This window comes from Lacerta agilis, chromosome 1 (assembly GCF_009819535.1).
Source record: "Lacerta agilis isolate rLacAgi1 chromosome 1, rLacAgi1.pri, whole genome shotgun sequence".
In the NCBI taxonomy this organism is placed as follows: domain Eukaryota; kingdom Metazoa; phylum Chordata; class Lepidosauria; order Squamata; family Lacertidae; genus Lacerta; species Lacerta agilis.
In genome coordinates this window covers 61845432-61861942 of record NC_046312.1, presented here as the reverse complement: position 1 = coordinate 61861942, position 16511 = coordinate 61845432, and positions in this window count along the sequence as shown.

Sequence of the window (16511 nt, the reverse complement as noted above, 5' to 3'; positions counted from 1 at the left end):
AGTGAGGGACACTAACAAGGAAGGTCGCGCTTAGAGGATGAGATGGTTGGACAGTGTTCTCGAAGCGACTAGCATGAGTTTGGCCAAACTGCGGGAGGCAGTCAATGATAGGCGTGCCTAGCGTGCTCTGGTCCATGGGGTCACGAAGAGTCGGACACGACTGAACGACTGAACAACAACAACATGTACGGCTCAGTAGAAGACCAGCCACTTGAAACTACAATGTCAAAGCGTATTTCCAATCAGCTTTTGGCAGGTGCTTGGTTGCGCCTTCGCTTCGGTTTGGAGAGTGTAGGCGTCAAATGTGCGCCTTCGTTCTCTACAACATTTGTTCAACAGTCCTTTTTTCCCTTTCCGGTCAAGTGAATGAACGTTACAGCTAATTTATCAGCGGCGCATGCGCAGCAAACTTCCCCTCTTCCTTTCCCCGCGCTATGAAAACACAGAAACTTCGACTTCGTGTCACGTCTCGCGAGAATACTATATTCCACACACACCCCGCGTGATTTCAGACGTGCCTAGTTCTGATTACGATTGGGCTGCCTCGCTGAGACTGTATGCCAGTTCTGGGTCATTCAGTGGAAGTTGCTTCGTGATAAGTTTGGTTGCTCTTTTCTGCATCTATTCCAGCTCTGCAATAATGTTTTTGAGGTGTACTATCAGAATTGTCAGAAAGTGAGGAAGAATTAAAGAACCTTTTAATGAGGGTGAAAGAAGAGAGCGCAAAATATGGTCTGAAGCTCAACATCAAAAAAACTAAGATCCTGGCCACTGGTCCCATCACCTCCTGGCAAATAGAAGGGGAAGAAATGGAGGCAGTGAGAGATTTCACTTTCTTGGGTTCCATGATCACTGCAGATGGTGACAGCAGTCACGAAATTATAAGACGCCTTCTTCTTGGGAGAAAAGCAATGACAAACATAGACAGCATCTTAAAAAGCAAAGACATCACCTTGCCGACAAAGGTCCGTATAGTTAAAGCTATGGTTTTCCCAGTAGTAATGTACGGAAGTGAGAGCTGGACCATCAAGAAGGCTGATCGCCGTAGAATTGATGCTTTTGAATTATGGTGCTGGAGGAGACTCTTGAGAGTCCCATGGACTGCAAGAGGATCAAACCTATTCATTCTCAAAGAAAGCAGCCCTGAGTGCTCACTAGAAGGACAGATCCTGAAGTTGAGGCTCCAGTACTTTGGCCACCTCATGAGAAGAGAAGACTCCCTAGAAAAGACCCTGATGTTGGGAAAGATGGAGGGCACAAGGAGAAGGGGACGACAGAGGATGAGATGGTTGGACAGTGTTCTCGAAGCTACTAACATGAGTTTGGCCAAACTGCGAGAGGCAGTGAAGGATAGGCGTGCCTGGCGTGCTCTGGTCCATGGGGTCACGAAGAGTCGGACACGACTGAACGACTGAACAACAACAAATCAGAATTGTACACAGCATTTCAAGTGCAGTTGCACTATTTGTTTTTTTTTAATTATATAATTTTTAATAATAATTTAACAAATGAAGAACGTAGCATCTCACTGATAACCGATGATAATTCCTAATCTATTTGCGTGGGAGTCTTGGCAGCAGCCACAGCGGTGCACAATCGAGATGATCCTTATAGGCGAGAGGCCATTGTCTCGGCTCCATTCCCTCCCGGGACTTGGCGGCTCCCAGCCTGTTCCTTCCCCTTGCTGATCTTATAATCTTCCACAGGTTCTCCTCCACCTCCGCACGGGCATCTCGGCTGTGTCCCGGCCCGCTTGGCACAGAAGCAGCAGCCAAGGTCTCCGAAACAACTCCGGGAGTGTTTTTAATGGAAGGAAACCTTGGCCGCTGCTCCTGCGCCAAGTCGGGCCGGGAAGGAGCCATGCCCGCACGGAGATGGGGGAGTGGGTCAGGGACCGGGAACCGCCGGGATGGTTTCTTGCTCTTCCTCCCGGGAGCTGGAGCTGGAGCCTCCAGTTGCACTATTTGTTGTTGTTCAGGCGTTCAGTCGTGTCCGACCCTTCGTGTCCGACTCTTGCACTATAGATTAGTATCAAGGAATTAAGGTGTTGACAGCGTTATTTTAAATTCCAATGATCCTAGCATGTAATTTGCCCCTTTCACAGCTGTCACACACTGCTGACTTCCAAGGTCTCACACCTAGTCAATCACAGTCAGTTCAGACGCCATGCACATATATGTGAAATTAATATTTTTTGCCCTGATGTGCATCACTTTACACTTGCTTACATTTCATTGCATTTGCAATTTTGCTACCCATTCTTTCAGCTTGGAGAGATCCTTTTGGAGCTATTCACAATCCTTTTTTCTTTTAAACACCATGAACATTTTATTATGTGAGGAAACTTAGCTATGTAGGTCCCTGAGCTACTTCCCTGCTCATTCCTAACTCTTTTTTGCCAATTTTAAAAAACTGATTTCCCATAATTTTAACAAATCACCACCAAATTAATACAAATTGCTCATCCAAACCACAGAGCCTAGGGCTTGCTGATCAGAAGGTTGGCGGTTCGAATCCCCGCGATGGGGCGAGTTCCCATTGCTCGGTCCCAGCTCCTGTCCACCTAGCAGTTCGAAAGCATGTCAAAGTGCAAGTAGATAAATAGGTACCGCTCCGGTGGGAAGGTAAACGGCTTTTCTGTGTGCTGCTCTAGTTCGCCAGAAGCGGCTTTGTCATGCTGGCCACATGACCCGGAAGCTGTACGCCGGCTCCCTCGCAGACACAACTGGACCTAATGGTCAGGGGTCCCTTTACCTTTACCTTTAACACTAGATCAGCTGCGAACAAATTAAAAAGCACAGGTCCCAATACTGATCCTTGGGGCACTCTACTAAGCAATCTGTTCATATGTTGCAAGCATTGTCATGTTGTCAATCCGTTGATTGACAACTTGACAATGCTTGATGTTTTTATTATGTTTTTAGATATGCTGTAAGCCGCCCAGAGTGGCTGGGAAAACCCAGCCAGATGGGCAGGAAATAACAACCACCATGACAACGACCACCACCACCACCACCACCAACAACAATGGAAGATCTTTTTATTCTTCCAGTTCATCAATGAGAGTTTTACAGTTAAAGGTGGTGTATAAAGAATTCTCTCTTTCCAACAGTCCCGGACAGTTATCAGGTTACTGAATTTACTGAATTTATATCCTGCCCTCCCTCTTCAAGGAGCTCAGGATGGCAAATTAAAAATACAATTTAAAAATAAAGTTGATCATCATTACACATAAATCGTGGACACTTTTCACTGTCATCCATGGACTTTTCAGAACTGGACCACATGCAGAGCTGTGTGTAGCTGCAAACATTTTTCCCTGTGACTTTTCTGAGGTCAATCTGTGGAATAATAGATTTCTAGATGCAGACTAGATGCAGTACTGATGAAGAGGCAGCAGAGGGCGTACCAAGTCTTATTTTTGAATGCTTTGTGTATGGTTCTGGATTCAGTCTTTAAAAAAGAAAAAGAAAATGAGAGATTTGCATGAAGAGGATGTGCTGTTTTGAGTTGGAAACGGGACAAGAGGGTGTGTGTGAGTGGATCACTCACAGAGGATGGTGAAGACTCACATCCATGGGGATATTTTTACTCCAAAGCTTCCATTATCTCACATAAAGCCAAACACAAAAGGAGGAAGCATAAGGGGAAATTAAGAGACTGAAATGTTTGTAAATAATAACCTTTTGGGGGAGAAGGAGAATGGTGTATAATATTTGTATTATCTTAGAGGCTCCTTCATACACAGGAATGGGTGAATATGCCAGCTTCTTCCAGCTTCTCATTTTTTCCAGTTTTTTGTTCAAATCTCTACTTTTCCACATCAGTGGATGGGGCAGGGCATGGAGATGCACCCTCACTTCCCCCTCAGTTGATTGTTTACACACATGTGTGGTCCTGACTGCAGTCCTTTTTCCTTATTCCATACAAGTGAATGAAGTGAGGGGACAAGTCACTTCCAGTGTGTGGAAATGCATTCCTTACATTCACTTGTATGGAATGAGGGAGAACTGCTTTAGGGAAATTAGCAAAGACAACCAGCAGTGGATGATGTGGTGGACCCTCCAATGATCATCCAAGCTATTAAACTTTGCACCATGCTTAGGGTTGCCATATTTCAAAAAGTGAAAAACTGGACACAAAAGTTGTTTGATTTCTGCCCAGACACTGTTTATGAGGGCTGAATACCGGTTATGTCCAGGAAGTTCTGGACGTATGGCAACCCTAACCTGCTGCCTCTCGGGTTTGGCATATGCTTCACGAGTTGGTCAAATGTTTCTTCTACATTGACTTCAACGTCCAGCAGTACTAACTCAAAATAACTTTCTGGTCATCTCACATTTATTCACGTTTGGATCGCAGTGGCTTTTTATGATTGCAGCCTTTATGTGGAGCAGAGGGTGCCCCTCTCTGTTTATGACTTGCCTCATATATGCATAAGCAATGGACATAGCTGTGCTGTATGGATAACATGCGCGCCATTCTCTAATAAACTCTTCTGCTTGAACCAAGATGAATAGTTTTTGGTGTGTGAGACAATAGGCTGTGCTTGAATCCTGGGAAGAAAGAGGATCTTTGGGTGGGTGGTTCCACTGTGAGGGAAATAGGCTAGTTACCTGTTCCGGATGGGGTTGCACCCCTTCTAAAGAAGCAAGTGTGTAGCTTGTGGGTACTTCTTTGTCACTAGAGGCTCATGTGGCCTCTATGGCTAGGAGTGCCTCTAACCAGCTTCATCTGGTTCATCAGCTACATCCATTCCTTGAAAGGGATAGATTGACCACTGTAGTCAATGTGTTGTTAATCTCAGGGACACGGGTGGCGCTGTGGTCTAAACCACTGAGCCTCTTGGGTTTGCTAATCGTAAGGTTGGCAGTTCGAATGCCCGCAATGGGGTGAGCTCCCGTTGCTTTGTCCCAGCTCCTGCCAACCTAGCAGTTTGAAAGCACACCAGTGCAAGTAGATAAATAGGTACTGCTGTGGCAGGAAGGTAAATGGTGTTTCTGTGCCCTCTGGTTTCTATCACAGTGTTCCGTTGCACCAGAAGTGGTTTAGTCATGCTGGCCACATGACTTGGAATGATGTCGGTGGAAAAACACCGGCTCCCTCGGCCTGAAGGTGAGATGAGCGCTGCAACCCCATAGTCGCCTTTAACTGGACTTAACCGTCCAGGGGTCCTTTACCTTTACCTTAATCTCAGGGCTGGGTACTGTACAGTGGAACCTTGGGTTATGTACCCATTTTGTTGCGTATTCTTCAGGATATGCATGCGGTGAACCCAGAAGTAACGGGAAGGCTTTCGGTGGCCGCACCTGCGCAGAAGCGGGCTACCACTGGCCATGCATACACAGAAGCGGACTACCGCTGTGCGCACCTGCACAGAACAGGCACCTCTAGATACGCAGTTTTTGGGGGTGCACATGGACCTCTGGAACAAATTAAATTCGTATCCAAAGGTACTACTGTAATGTGCTCTCTGTATGTGGGGCTTCCCCTGGGTCTGGTTTGGCAGTGCCAGCTGGTGCAGAAAGTGGTGGAGAGACTGCTGATGGGGGCATCTGGCTAAGAACACGTGATACCATTGTTTAAACTTATACACAAGCTGCCTACTACCAAGTCAGGATCAAGGTCCTTGCATGAATTCACAAAGCCTTGAAAAACATAGGTCCTAGGTACCTCAGTAGCAGCTTGAACAGTGTTATACCCTAGTCATTGGAGATCATTGGAGGAGTGCCGTTGGTTATTCCCCAAGTTGGAGAGGTTCACAAGAAGAAACCAAGCCTTGAGGTGTCATTGGCTCAGACTTGTGGAATATTCAGCTGTTGCCTTTTGTTTAAGTGCATACTGCAGACTTTTCTATTCTGTCAGGAATATGCAGGCAATTAAGCATACACCTGTTCACAATAGATATCTGATTTCTGATTTTAACTTTTCAATATAGTTTTATGTACTATTATTGTAAACCGCTCTGATATTTTCTATGAATAGTGGTGTAGATAGATAGATGATAGATAGATCTCCTGCAGTCTCAAGCAATGCACTTCCTGTATTGAACCACTGTGTGGCGCTCATCTCTTTTCTATAATGTGTTTCTTTCTCTTTTGGGAGCTCTGGACTCAGGCTGGATGGTACTACCAAATGCTCCCTCCTAGCCATAAAATCAACGTAGTTACAAATGAGAAAAGGCCATTTGTTTATGATACTGTAGCAACTCCATGCTACATGTTTTTCCATTGTTTATTCAGCCTTTAGTTTATTGGTTTTAACTATCTGATCAAGATTTTGTCAGGCACTGAGAATATGTTGTTGTTTAAAAGAGAGAGATGATTTTTGATCAAAACAAATGGAGCAAGGCACAGTGCAAATCTAAGAAATCATTTTAATGAACCAAACAAACTAACATTACTAACAGGCTAGTGAGTAACAGCAATGCCTCCTGCCTCCTGTATCACAGAGTTGATGTAGGACATGATATCAGATGACACCACATGCTCATTCTGAGTCCATTAACAATGTCAGTGCTTTCATCCACATCTGCGAGACAAGGGTTCAATAAAAGGGAATACAAGGGTTCAAAAAAAACCCCCACAATCCTGAATTCTTTGAATTGAAAAGGGCTGAAATCCGAGGAACCTCCCATTGAAATAAATGGGTCATTGTTGTTGTTCAGTCGTTCAGTCGTGTCCGACTCTTCATGACCCCATGGACCAGAGCACGCCAGGCACGCCTATCCTTCACTGCCTCCCGCAGTTTGGCCAAACTCATGTTAGTAGCTTCGAGAACACTGTCCAACCATCTCATCCTCTGTCGTCCCCTTCTCCTTGTGCCCTCCATCTTTCCCAACATCAGGGTCTTTTCCAGGGAGTCTTCTCTTCTCATGAGGTGGCCAAAGTACTGGAGCCTCAACTTCAGGATCTGTCCTTCTAGTGAGCACTCAGGGCCGATTTCCTTGAGAATGGATAGGTTTGATCTTTTTGCAGTCCATGGGACTCTCAAGAGTCTCCTCCAGCACCATAATTCAAAAGCATCAATTCTTCGGCGATCAGCTTTCTTGATGGTCCAGCTCTCACTTCCATACATTACTACTGGGAAAACCATAGCTTTAACTATACGGACCTTTGTTGGCAAGGTGATGTCTTTGCTTTTTAAGATGCTGTCTATGTTTGTCATTGCTTTTCTCCCAAGAAGCAGGCGTCTTCTAATTTCGTGACTGCTGTCACCATCTGCAGTGATCATGGAACCCAAGAAAGTGAAATCTCTCACTGCCTCCATTTCTTCCCCTTCTATTTGCCAGGAGGTGATGGGACCAGTGGCCATGATCTTAGTTTTTTTGATGTTAAGCTTCAGACCATATTTTGCGCTTTCCTCTTTCACCCTCATTAAAAGGTTCTTCAATTCCTCCTCACTTTCTGCCATCAAGGTTGTATCATCCTTGTCTTTGTCCATGGAGTTTTCTTGGCAGGGATACTGGAGTGGGTTGCCAGTTCCTCCTCCAGGTGGATCACGTTTGGTCCAAACTCTCCACTATGCCCTGTCCATCTTGACCTGTCCATAGCTTCCCTGAGTAATTCAAGCCCCTTCGCCACGACAAGGCAGTGATCCATGAAGGGGAAATGGGCCATACCTCAAAGAAAATGTGTTTCAGAACGAAGAGCTGTACAGTTCCCAAACTAGGAACAGAAATGAGCAAATTTTAATAGCATGATTCCTAAATTGTTCTGGATACTTGGGATAAGAGCAAATTGCAAAGACAGCATCAGTCTAATGAACATGGCCGAAACTAAGGAAAATTGGAAATGGCCTATTGAACAACAGTCCTTGTAGCTCCTATGTAAGGTAGTCCTGACTAGCAAGAGCTCCTCAGGGTTTCAGTTGTAACATTTAAGTACATTTCCCCCCTCAAAGAATTCTAGGCATTGTGGTTTGTTAAGCGTCACTGGGAACTGTAACTCTGTGAGGGATAAACTACAGTACCCAGAATCCTTTGAGGCTTCAAATGTGCTTTAAGGGATAGAGTGTATGCAGCCTTTACTAGTCCTACTTGGAGATTCTAGAAATTGAACCTGGGACACATGCAATGCGTGCATTCTACAAATGAACTATTGTCCCTCCAGTATATCAAAATACAGTTACTTTGAAAAAAAAGTGTGAAGTAGCCTAGACTTCTACGGTGACATAATTTAATTTTGTCTACCACTGGTTAAAAAGCAAAGACATCACCTTGCCGACAAAGATCCGTATAGTTAAAGCTATGGTTTCCCCAGTAGTAATGTATGGAAGTGAGAGCTGGACCATAAAGAAGATTGATCGCCGAAGAATTGATGCTTTTGAATTATGGTGCTGGAGGAGACTCTTGAGAGTCCCATGGACTGCAAAAAGATCAAACTTATCCATCCTTAAAGAAATCAGCCCTGAGTGCTCACTGGAAGGACAGATCCTGAAGCTGTGGCTCCAGTACTTTGGCCACCTCATGAGAAGAGAAGACTCCCTGAAAAAGACCCTGATGTTGGGAAAGATGGAGGGCACAAGGAGAAGGGGACGACAGAGGATGAGATGGTTGGACAGTGTTCTCGAAGCGACTGGCATGAGTTTGGCCAAACTGCGGGAGGCAGTGGAGGATAGGGGTGCCTGGCATGCTCTGGTCCATGGGGTCACGAAGAGTCGGACACGACTGAACGACTGAACAACAACCACTGGTTAAGAGGAAGATTTGTATTTTGAACGCTTGCTTATTCTGTACAATGTGCCAAAGAAGGTGATTAGGACCAATGTGATGGCAATATTAAGAGTGACAGACTCCAGGACCAGGGAAACCCTGGTTCAAATCTCAACGGAGCCATGAAAGTGATTTTGGGCCAGTGACTACTTCTCAGCCTAACCCACCAAGATATTTTGCTGCCTGAGGCAGAGCTGAAAATGGTGCATAGTATCCAAAGCCAGTCAAGTTATTTTGGCACTTGGAAGAGAATCTCACAAGCTCATCTCCCTTGCATTACCAATTTGCTGCCTTTTCATGATGCTCCTGAGGCAACTGCCTCACTTTGCCTAATGACAGAGCAAGCCATTGCTATTAGGGTAACCATGCACACTGGCTTGAGCTCCTTGAGTGAAAGGTGGGATATAGAAATTAATAATAACCCACAGCTCAGTTTAAAAATTATTATTTCTAAATAGTAATATATGATTGTTGCACTTGCTAGTGTGTTCGAATACAAATGTGAGTCAGAGGGTTTTTGAGAAAGGTTTGCTAGATAATCATACAGGGAGTCAGATGGATGTCAAAAACAATTAAATGTTTACAAAGGCGAGTATGAATTCTGTTTTGGTTGCAGAGCAATTCGGAAAGGCTTGGCTGGAGAGCGCCATGGAATTGAAAATGTGCGACTCGCGGGATTCAGGATATCTTGTTTGCCGTTTCTTCCTCTATTAATAGAAAGCCATTCTAAAGTCAATTTATAATACTGCCATTGTACATTGGCCCAAGTTTGACAGAGTAGTTGTGAAGTGCTATCCATCAAGGAAGGCAGCAAGGCTTCCCTTGCAGCGTGGAATCACTGGTGGTGAAATTAATAAAGTATGAATGAGGAACGGTTTTATTGATACCATTTATATTAAATAACAGAGGAAATGGCACAACTTGTACAGAACGGTATTATTATTATTATTATTATTATTATTATTATTATTATTATTCCTAGTTTAATTCATTCAGTAAACTTTAAGGCGTGTGTTCCCAAACTGTGGTCCACAAGCTTTATTTAGGAGGTCCACAACATGTCTGTGGATTTATGGCTGCAGGTGGGAGTTGGCATATCGATCACATTAAACATTCACATTGATTTTTAATTGTATTTTGATTGCTCCTTTTGTTTCATAAACTCAAAGTATTGTAGAGTTGGAAGAGACCATGAGAGTCATCTAGTCCAACCCTCTGCCAGGCAGTAATCTTTTGCCCAATGTGGGGCACGAACGCATGACCATGAGTCCCTCAGTCTCATCCTCTACCAACTGAGCTATTCTCAGATTGTATTTTATGGTATCAAAAGTTGAATTCCCTCCCTGTAAACCAGCAGCCCTCAAGACCCTCTGTGAAAGGCACTGAGCTGTGGGAGGCTCAGAGGGGAAGATCAGGGAGGAAATGCCTGGTCAGGCACCCAGCTGTCGCTTTTATACAGGCTGCTGTTTCACCCACTCTTAGAGCTCCCTCAAGATCCCATTAAGTCTCAGACGGACCTTCCATTGTTGTGGAGCTAGCAATGCTGCCCCACAAAGAAGTCCTTGATTACCTGAAGGATACCTGCAGGAGCGTCTCCACCCCCATCATTCAGCCTGGACACTGAGGTCCAGCTCTGAGGGCCTTCTGGCGGTTCCCTCACTGCGAGAAATGAGGCTATAGGGAAAAAGGCAAAGGCCCTTCTTGGTAGCAGCGCCCGTTCTGTGGAACACCCTCTCATCAGATGTCAAGGAAATAAACAACTATCTGACTTTTAGAAGACATCTGAAGGCGGCCCTGCTTAGGGAAGTTTTTTATGTTTGGTGTTTTATCCTGTTTTTAATATTCTGTTGGGAGCCGCCCAGAGTGGCTGGGGAAACCCATCCAGATGGGCGGGGTATAAATTTATTATTATTATTATTATTATTATTATTATTATTATTATTATTATTATTAAGCAGGGAGGGTGCCAAACCATGAGTTAACAGCTTCTTCGGTAGCTTAAGACTGAACTTCTTGTACACAGAGAAAAATATGTTTGGGTATTGCCTCACAACTTTAGGGATTCAATAACAGCAGTGTCTGAGCAACTTGTGGGGGGGGGAGGGCTAGTCTTTAATGGTGGAGAATAAGTAGTGCTGTGGATGTATGGATAACTTGCATCATCTATCTCCTTTATTTGTTTATGTAAATGAGTTTCCTCTCCATCTCCGGCATCACACAGTGGAGGTGGACACCCAGCTTTACTGCATTGTGTGAAGAAGGGAAGAATTCAAGAAAGGGTTAGCTAGTGGAAAGTCCAATGGACAATCTCTTGCCTTCCTGGAGATCTTGTACCCAATGCAACTGCATATGGAGAGTGCTACAAACAAAAGAAGTTGCAGTAACAACAACCATTTGCCTGTGAATTACCTTGGGAATTAGCCATATAGAGATAGGCTTCAGGTAGTCCAACTATATCAGAGTTGATATAGAGCATGGGTAGGCAAACTAAGGCCCGGGGGCCGGATCCAGCCCAATCGCCTTCTAAATCCGGCCCGCAGACGGTCTGGGAATCAGCATGTTTTTACATGAGTAGAATGTTTGCTTTTATTTAAAATACATCTCTGGGTTATTTGTGGGGCATAGGAATTCGTTCATCCCCCCCCCCAAATCTAGTCCTGTCCCCCACAAGGTCTGAGGGACAGTGGACCAGCCCCCCGCTGAAAAAGAGAGATTCTGTGCTAGAAACACACATTTCCCATGTAGTGCCATGTCTTCATAAAGATATGGTGCACAAACCCAGTTCCTCAAAATGCAGCTCTCGTTGCTGAACAAGGAGCCCCGCTGCCAATGCAAAGTGTAGGTAGTTCTAGCTAGAGACAATCTCTTGTTGTTTTTGTGTGTCCAATGATTGTACTCAGTTGGCTCTCCAAATACACTGCAACTGAATTGCACATAACAAACTAATGAGACTTTCTTTGCTCTTGCCTCACCATTTTCGGACTGAGCATCCTTTACAAGCATTGAAGGCAGTGCATGATCCAGCTGGATGGTGGGAAGAGATGTCCCAATCCTACCAATTAAATTTCTACTTCCTGAGCCTTAACAACATGCATACTGTGCAGTTGCTACCAGCTGTCTCTGCGCTTCCTCAATTGGGAATTAGCATGATCACTCGCTGTTAATTTTGACATGCATAAACACCAGTAGAATGTTTCAGCTACAAATATAAGCTGTCATTAACATTGGCTAAAAATGATCTGCTATGACAGCAAGAGTTATTTATTTATATGCTGCCTATGAGAGTATTCAGATTTAAAAATTTACTATGAGTCATCATGCATGATTTGGCTAAAAGAGTGGATGGTGCTGAAAGATAAGGAGTTGTTAGATCTGGAGGGTTTTAACAACAGGTATGGATGGCACGCCTACCTCTGGCAGAACAAAGTGAGAGTTCACAAAGAATTTCTGTCACATGTATTCAGAAAACCACTTTATGAGGTGTGGCAAAGGTATAAAGACCTGGTAGAAAGAAAGACACCCAGATGGTTGTCCCCCACAGAGATACTGACAATAAAAAAAATAAATACAGAGGAAGAAAATTGGATAACGTATGAGGACTTATTAATTGAAACAGAGAAAGGATGGAAAATCAAATCATATGATCAGGTGGCTGGAAATTTGACAGGTTGGATTCAATATCACCAAGTGTACAATCTATTCAATGAGGATAAGAGAAAATGTAATTTTGACAATAGAAAATCGAAATTCCAGGTAGAAATATTAGAAGGAAAGGAGAAATTACTTTCAAAAATGTACAATTATCTCCTAGAATGGTACACAAAGGATGAAGAAGTGAAGGAGGCAATGGTGAAATGGGCTATGGATGTGGGTCATAATATACAATTGGAAATGTGGGAAAAACTCTGGAAAGAACATATCAAATTTACAGCCTGCATAATCTTGAAAGAAAACATCATGAAAATGATGTACCGATGGTACTTAACGCCAGTAAAATTAGCGAAAATGTATAGGAAGTATGATAAAAAATGTTGGAAATGTGAAATGAAAGATGGAGAATTTTACCACATGTGGTGGACATGTGAAAAGGTTAAAAAGTTTTGGGAAGCAGTCTATAATGAATTAAAGAAAATACTTAAATATACATTCATTAAAAAGCCGGAAGCCTTCCTAATTGGCTTAGTGGGGGAGGAGATTAAAAAGGAAGACCAAAAATTCTTTTTATATGCCACCACAGCGGCACGAATGTTACTGGCGCGAAATTGGAAAATAAAAGAAGTACCTACAATAGATGATTGGAAAAGGAAATTATTAGAATATGCAGAATTGGCGAAATTAACTGGAAAAATAAGAGAACAAAGGGATCAGAGGTTTCAAATGGAATGGAGTAAATTTATAAATTATATGAAAGAATATAAAATTTGAAGGCATTTACAGGTATGAGAGAAATCTTGCAGCAGAGTAAAAATATGGAAAGAGATACAATTACAATAAGAAAACAAAACATGTACAAAAGAAGGTAAAGCGAGAGAAAGATGTAAAATTAGAAAACCAGAGTAAAGAAGGAAGGAAGTCCAAAAAACTCGGCGGAGTTTATGCAATATTGTAAACATTTGTATAATGACTGTTGAGTGTTTATTTTCCTTTTGATGAATATAAAAAGAGTTTGCAAAAAAAAAAAAAGAGTATTCAGATTTCTAAGTACTGGATCCTGTCTTCACTATACCTTTCTGGGGTGGAATCTTGGGTTCCCTCATGCCTCTGTTTATTGAAGGAAAAACAAGATATGTTGCTGCATGTTATTTAATGAACAGAAGGTCAAGTTTGGCACTAGAGTAGAGGTTTTCAACCTTTTTGAGTCCATGGCTCCCTTGACCAACTACATTCTTTCTGCGGTGCCCCTGTGCAGCTCAGGAGCCGAGTTACGTCACGCCTTGCCTGCAGAGCTGGCAGACTCTCACCCTTTTTCAAACACCCTCCCTTGTGGGGTGTTCCCTCAAGCTCCTCTCCTTTCACCTCTGCTTGGGAGTCCCCTGAGCAGTCACAACTGCCGCCCCTGGTCTCTGAGCTGCCCCTCCTGCCACAAAGAAAGGTGCCTCCTCACACTGTCCCACAGGAGCCTGGGAAGCATCCCCTGGCCAGCCCCAGAGGCACCATTTGCCTGGGGAGCTTATAGCCAGGGCCGCTGCAACAAACAGCTGTGCAAGCCTTTGGGAGGCAGGCATGCAAGAGGGCATCAGAGGAGAGAGGGAAGGAAAGAGGGACAGAGGCCAGTGTTGCCCACAGCACCTCTGATGGCATTCAAGGCACTCCGGGGTGCCACGGCACAGTGGTTGAAAACCACTGCCCTAGAGAAAGGATTCTGAGGAGTTATTATTTCTACAGGCCACTATATTCTCTTGCTGGCTTCGAGTGTTGCAAACAAGAGGTTTCATACTTTTTTTCTCCTCACTGATGTCTCCTTTCCCCTTTCCACGTAAAGAGATTTGGTCTAGTGGAGCATTGAAGAGTGAACCCAGGGGCCATTAGCTATGCCTTCCCGTGAAACAGTCATAAATGTTTACTCATTTTACTCTACAATAGGAAGGGGTGAAAAGTCTGAAAAGCAACTTTTAGTATCCTCTGTAGGGGAAGAATGTTCTCAAGATGAAATAATTAACATCAAAATAATCCCAAAGTGTTGTTACTGTCAGAAAAGTGACTAGATAAAAATGTCACCTTCCCACTCAATCTATCTGCCCCCATGTGCCTTTGAGTCATATCTTCTGGTTTGACTGACAGAAGCGGATTAACTGTTTGAGCACTATACACAATCACGCTGTGATATGGAGGAAGCAAGCTGCAGCCTCTGACTTCTCCTCACACAGATCAGTAGAAACGATCAGCTCTCTCGATCTCCTGTTTGGAGACGGATTGTATCCACACTGAGGATGCTGGTGGAGGGAGGAGGGAGAGAGGAATCCAATGGGAAAACCTCTCAGTTTGCATTTCTAACAAAACAAAACAAAAAAAGCTTAGTTTATTGGTGAGAATAAAGTAGGCATTTCTGAGCAAGACAATACATGCATGGTATTTCTCTGTTTGAGAAAGAGAAGTGCTGGAGGGGAGAAAGATGAAAGGAGTGGGGGAAGCCTTCAGGGGGCAGCAAAGGCCATGTTATTCAACTGTTGCTTTGGGGATTAGGACCCACCACCTGCACTTGAGCTCTTTTGCCTTCCTGAATTACCAGTTCTGAATACCAGTTGCTGGAAACTGCAAGCGGGGGGAGGGCTGATGTGCTGCTTGGGTCGTGCTTGGAGTCACTGGCATCTGACTGGGTACTGTGAGAACAGGATTCTGGCTCTTCTTATGTTCTCTCCCTCACAAGAACTCCATTCCATTCACCTTCCCACCAAGTTTTCCATTTCCCACTCAAGAGCTAACCTCCACCCTCTTGACTACAATCCCTCCTCAAGTGCATGGCAATTAGTCTTGAGAACAGCCTTCCATTTGCAGGGGGGGGGCTACTTTCAAAACTAATTGCTGTGCGGTGGTGAAGGGAGAGGAAGGGCACCTGGAGGGGAGGCCTCTTGCGCTGCATATGGCCCACATGCCAGTGGTTCTCTGCCCCTGCTCTAGGATTTCTGTAACTGGCTTAGTATATTTTCACAGCCAAGCAGCCCAGGTTGTTGTTGTTGTTGTTCAGTCGTTCAGTCGTGTCCGACTCTTCTTGACCCCATGGACCAGAGCACGCCAGGCATGCCTATCCTTCACTGCCTCCAACAGTTTGGCCAAACTCATGTTAGTAGCTTCGAGAACACTGTCCAACCATCTCATCCTCTGTCGTCCCCTTCTCCTTGTGCCCTCCATCTTTCCCAACATCAGGGTCTTTTCCAGGGAGACTTCCCTTCTCATGAGGTGGCCAAAGTACTGGAGCCTCAACTTCAGGATCTGTCCTTCTAGTGGCAGCCCAGGTTAGTAATGACCAATTAGGCCTGAAATCTGAAGCTGCAGATGTTTAATATGCCTCACTTTCAAATGTTCCAGCTTTTATAGGATTTACATGAAATGAACTAATTTGTCTACTGGATAAATGTCTGTACTTGGTTGCCTGGACACAGCATGCCTTTAATTGGCTTTTAAAATTCATCATCACCGGAGAGGTCTTTTTATATTTGAATTTTCCAGCTTCACATAATTTGACACAATTGAAATATTTTGGCATTATAAATATGACAACACCAGCAAGTCATAATTCTCTTTCTGAAGTTCTGCAGAAGATAGTTCCTTTAAAAAAAAGAAGAAGAAGATTTAAGCCATTAAAGTATTAGTTTCTGAGCATGAGTGTGTTTGGGTCAGGAGAGAAATATTACCTTGCTGAAAAATAACTGTGTACTCTGAGCACATCTATGTAAATGGATTGCTTCTTCTGATTTAATCCAGTGCCAGATGGGAAAGAGGACAGCTTCAGTAATATTGCTTCATTGTCACAATTCTATCCTTCTCATTCTCCAAGGAGCTCAAAGGGATATATATAAAGGTTATCCCATTTTATCTCATCTTCACAACCATCTTGTTACTCTGATATACTGACTTGCCCAAGGCCACCCAGTGAGCTTCAAGGCAGATCAGGGATTTGATCCGAGGGCTATCTAATCCAAATCCAAACTTTAAACTATACACCAGTTTAATGCTAAACAATCTATAGTCAGTAGGGTACCTTTTTAGTCAATCACGTGGTTTCCAAAGCAGTGGGTTCTTGCAGCCGAGGGCTCAGGTAGACAAATCCTGATTTTCAAAGCAGCCGTATTGAATTTCC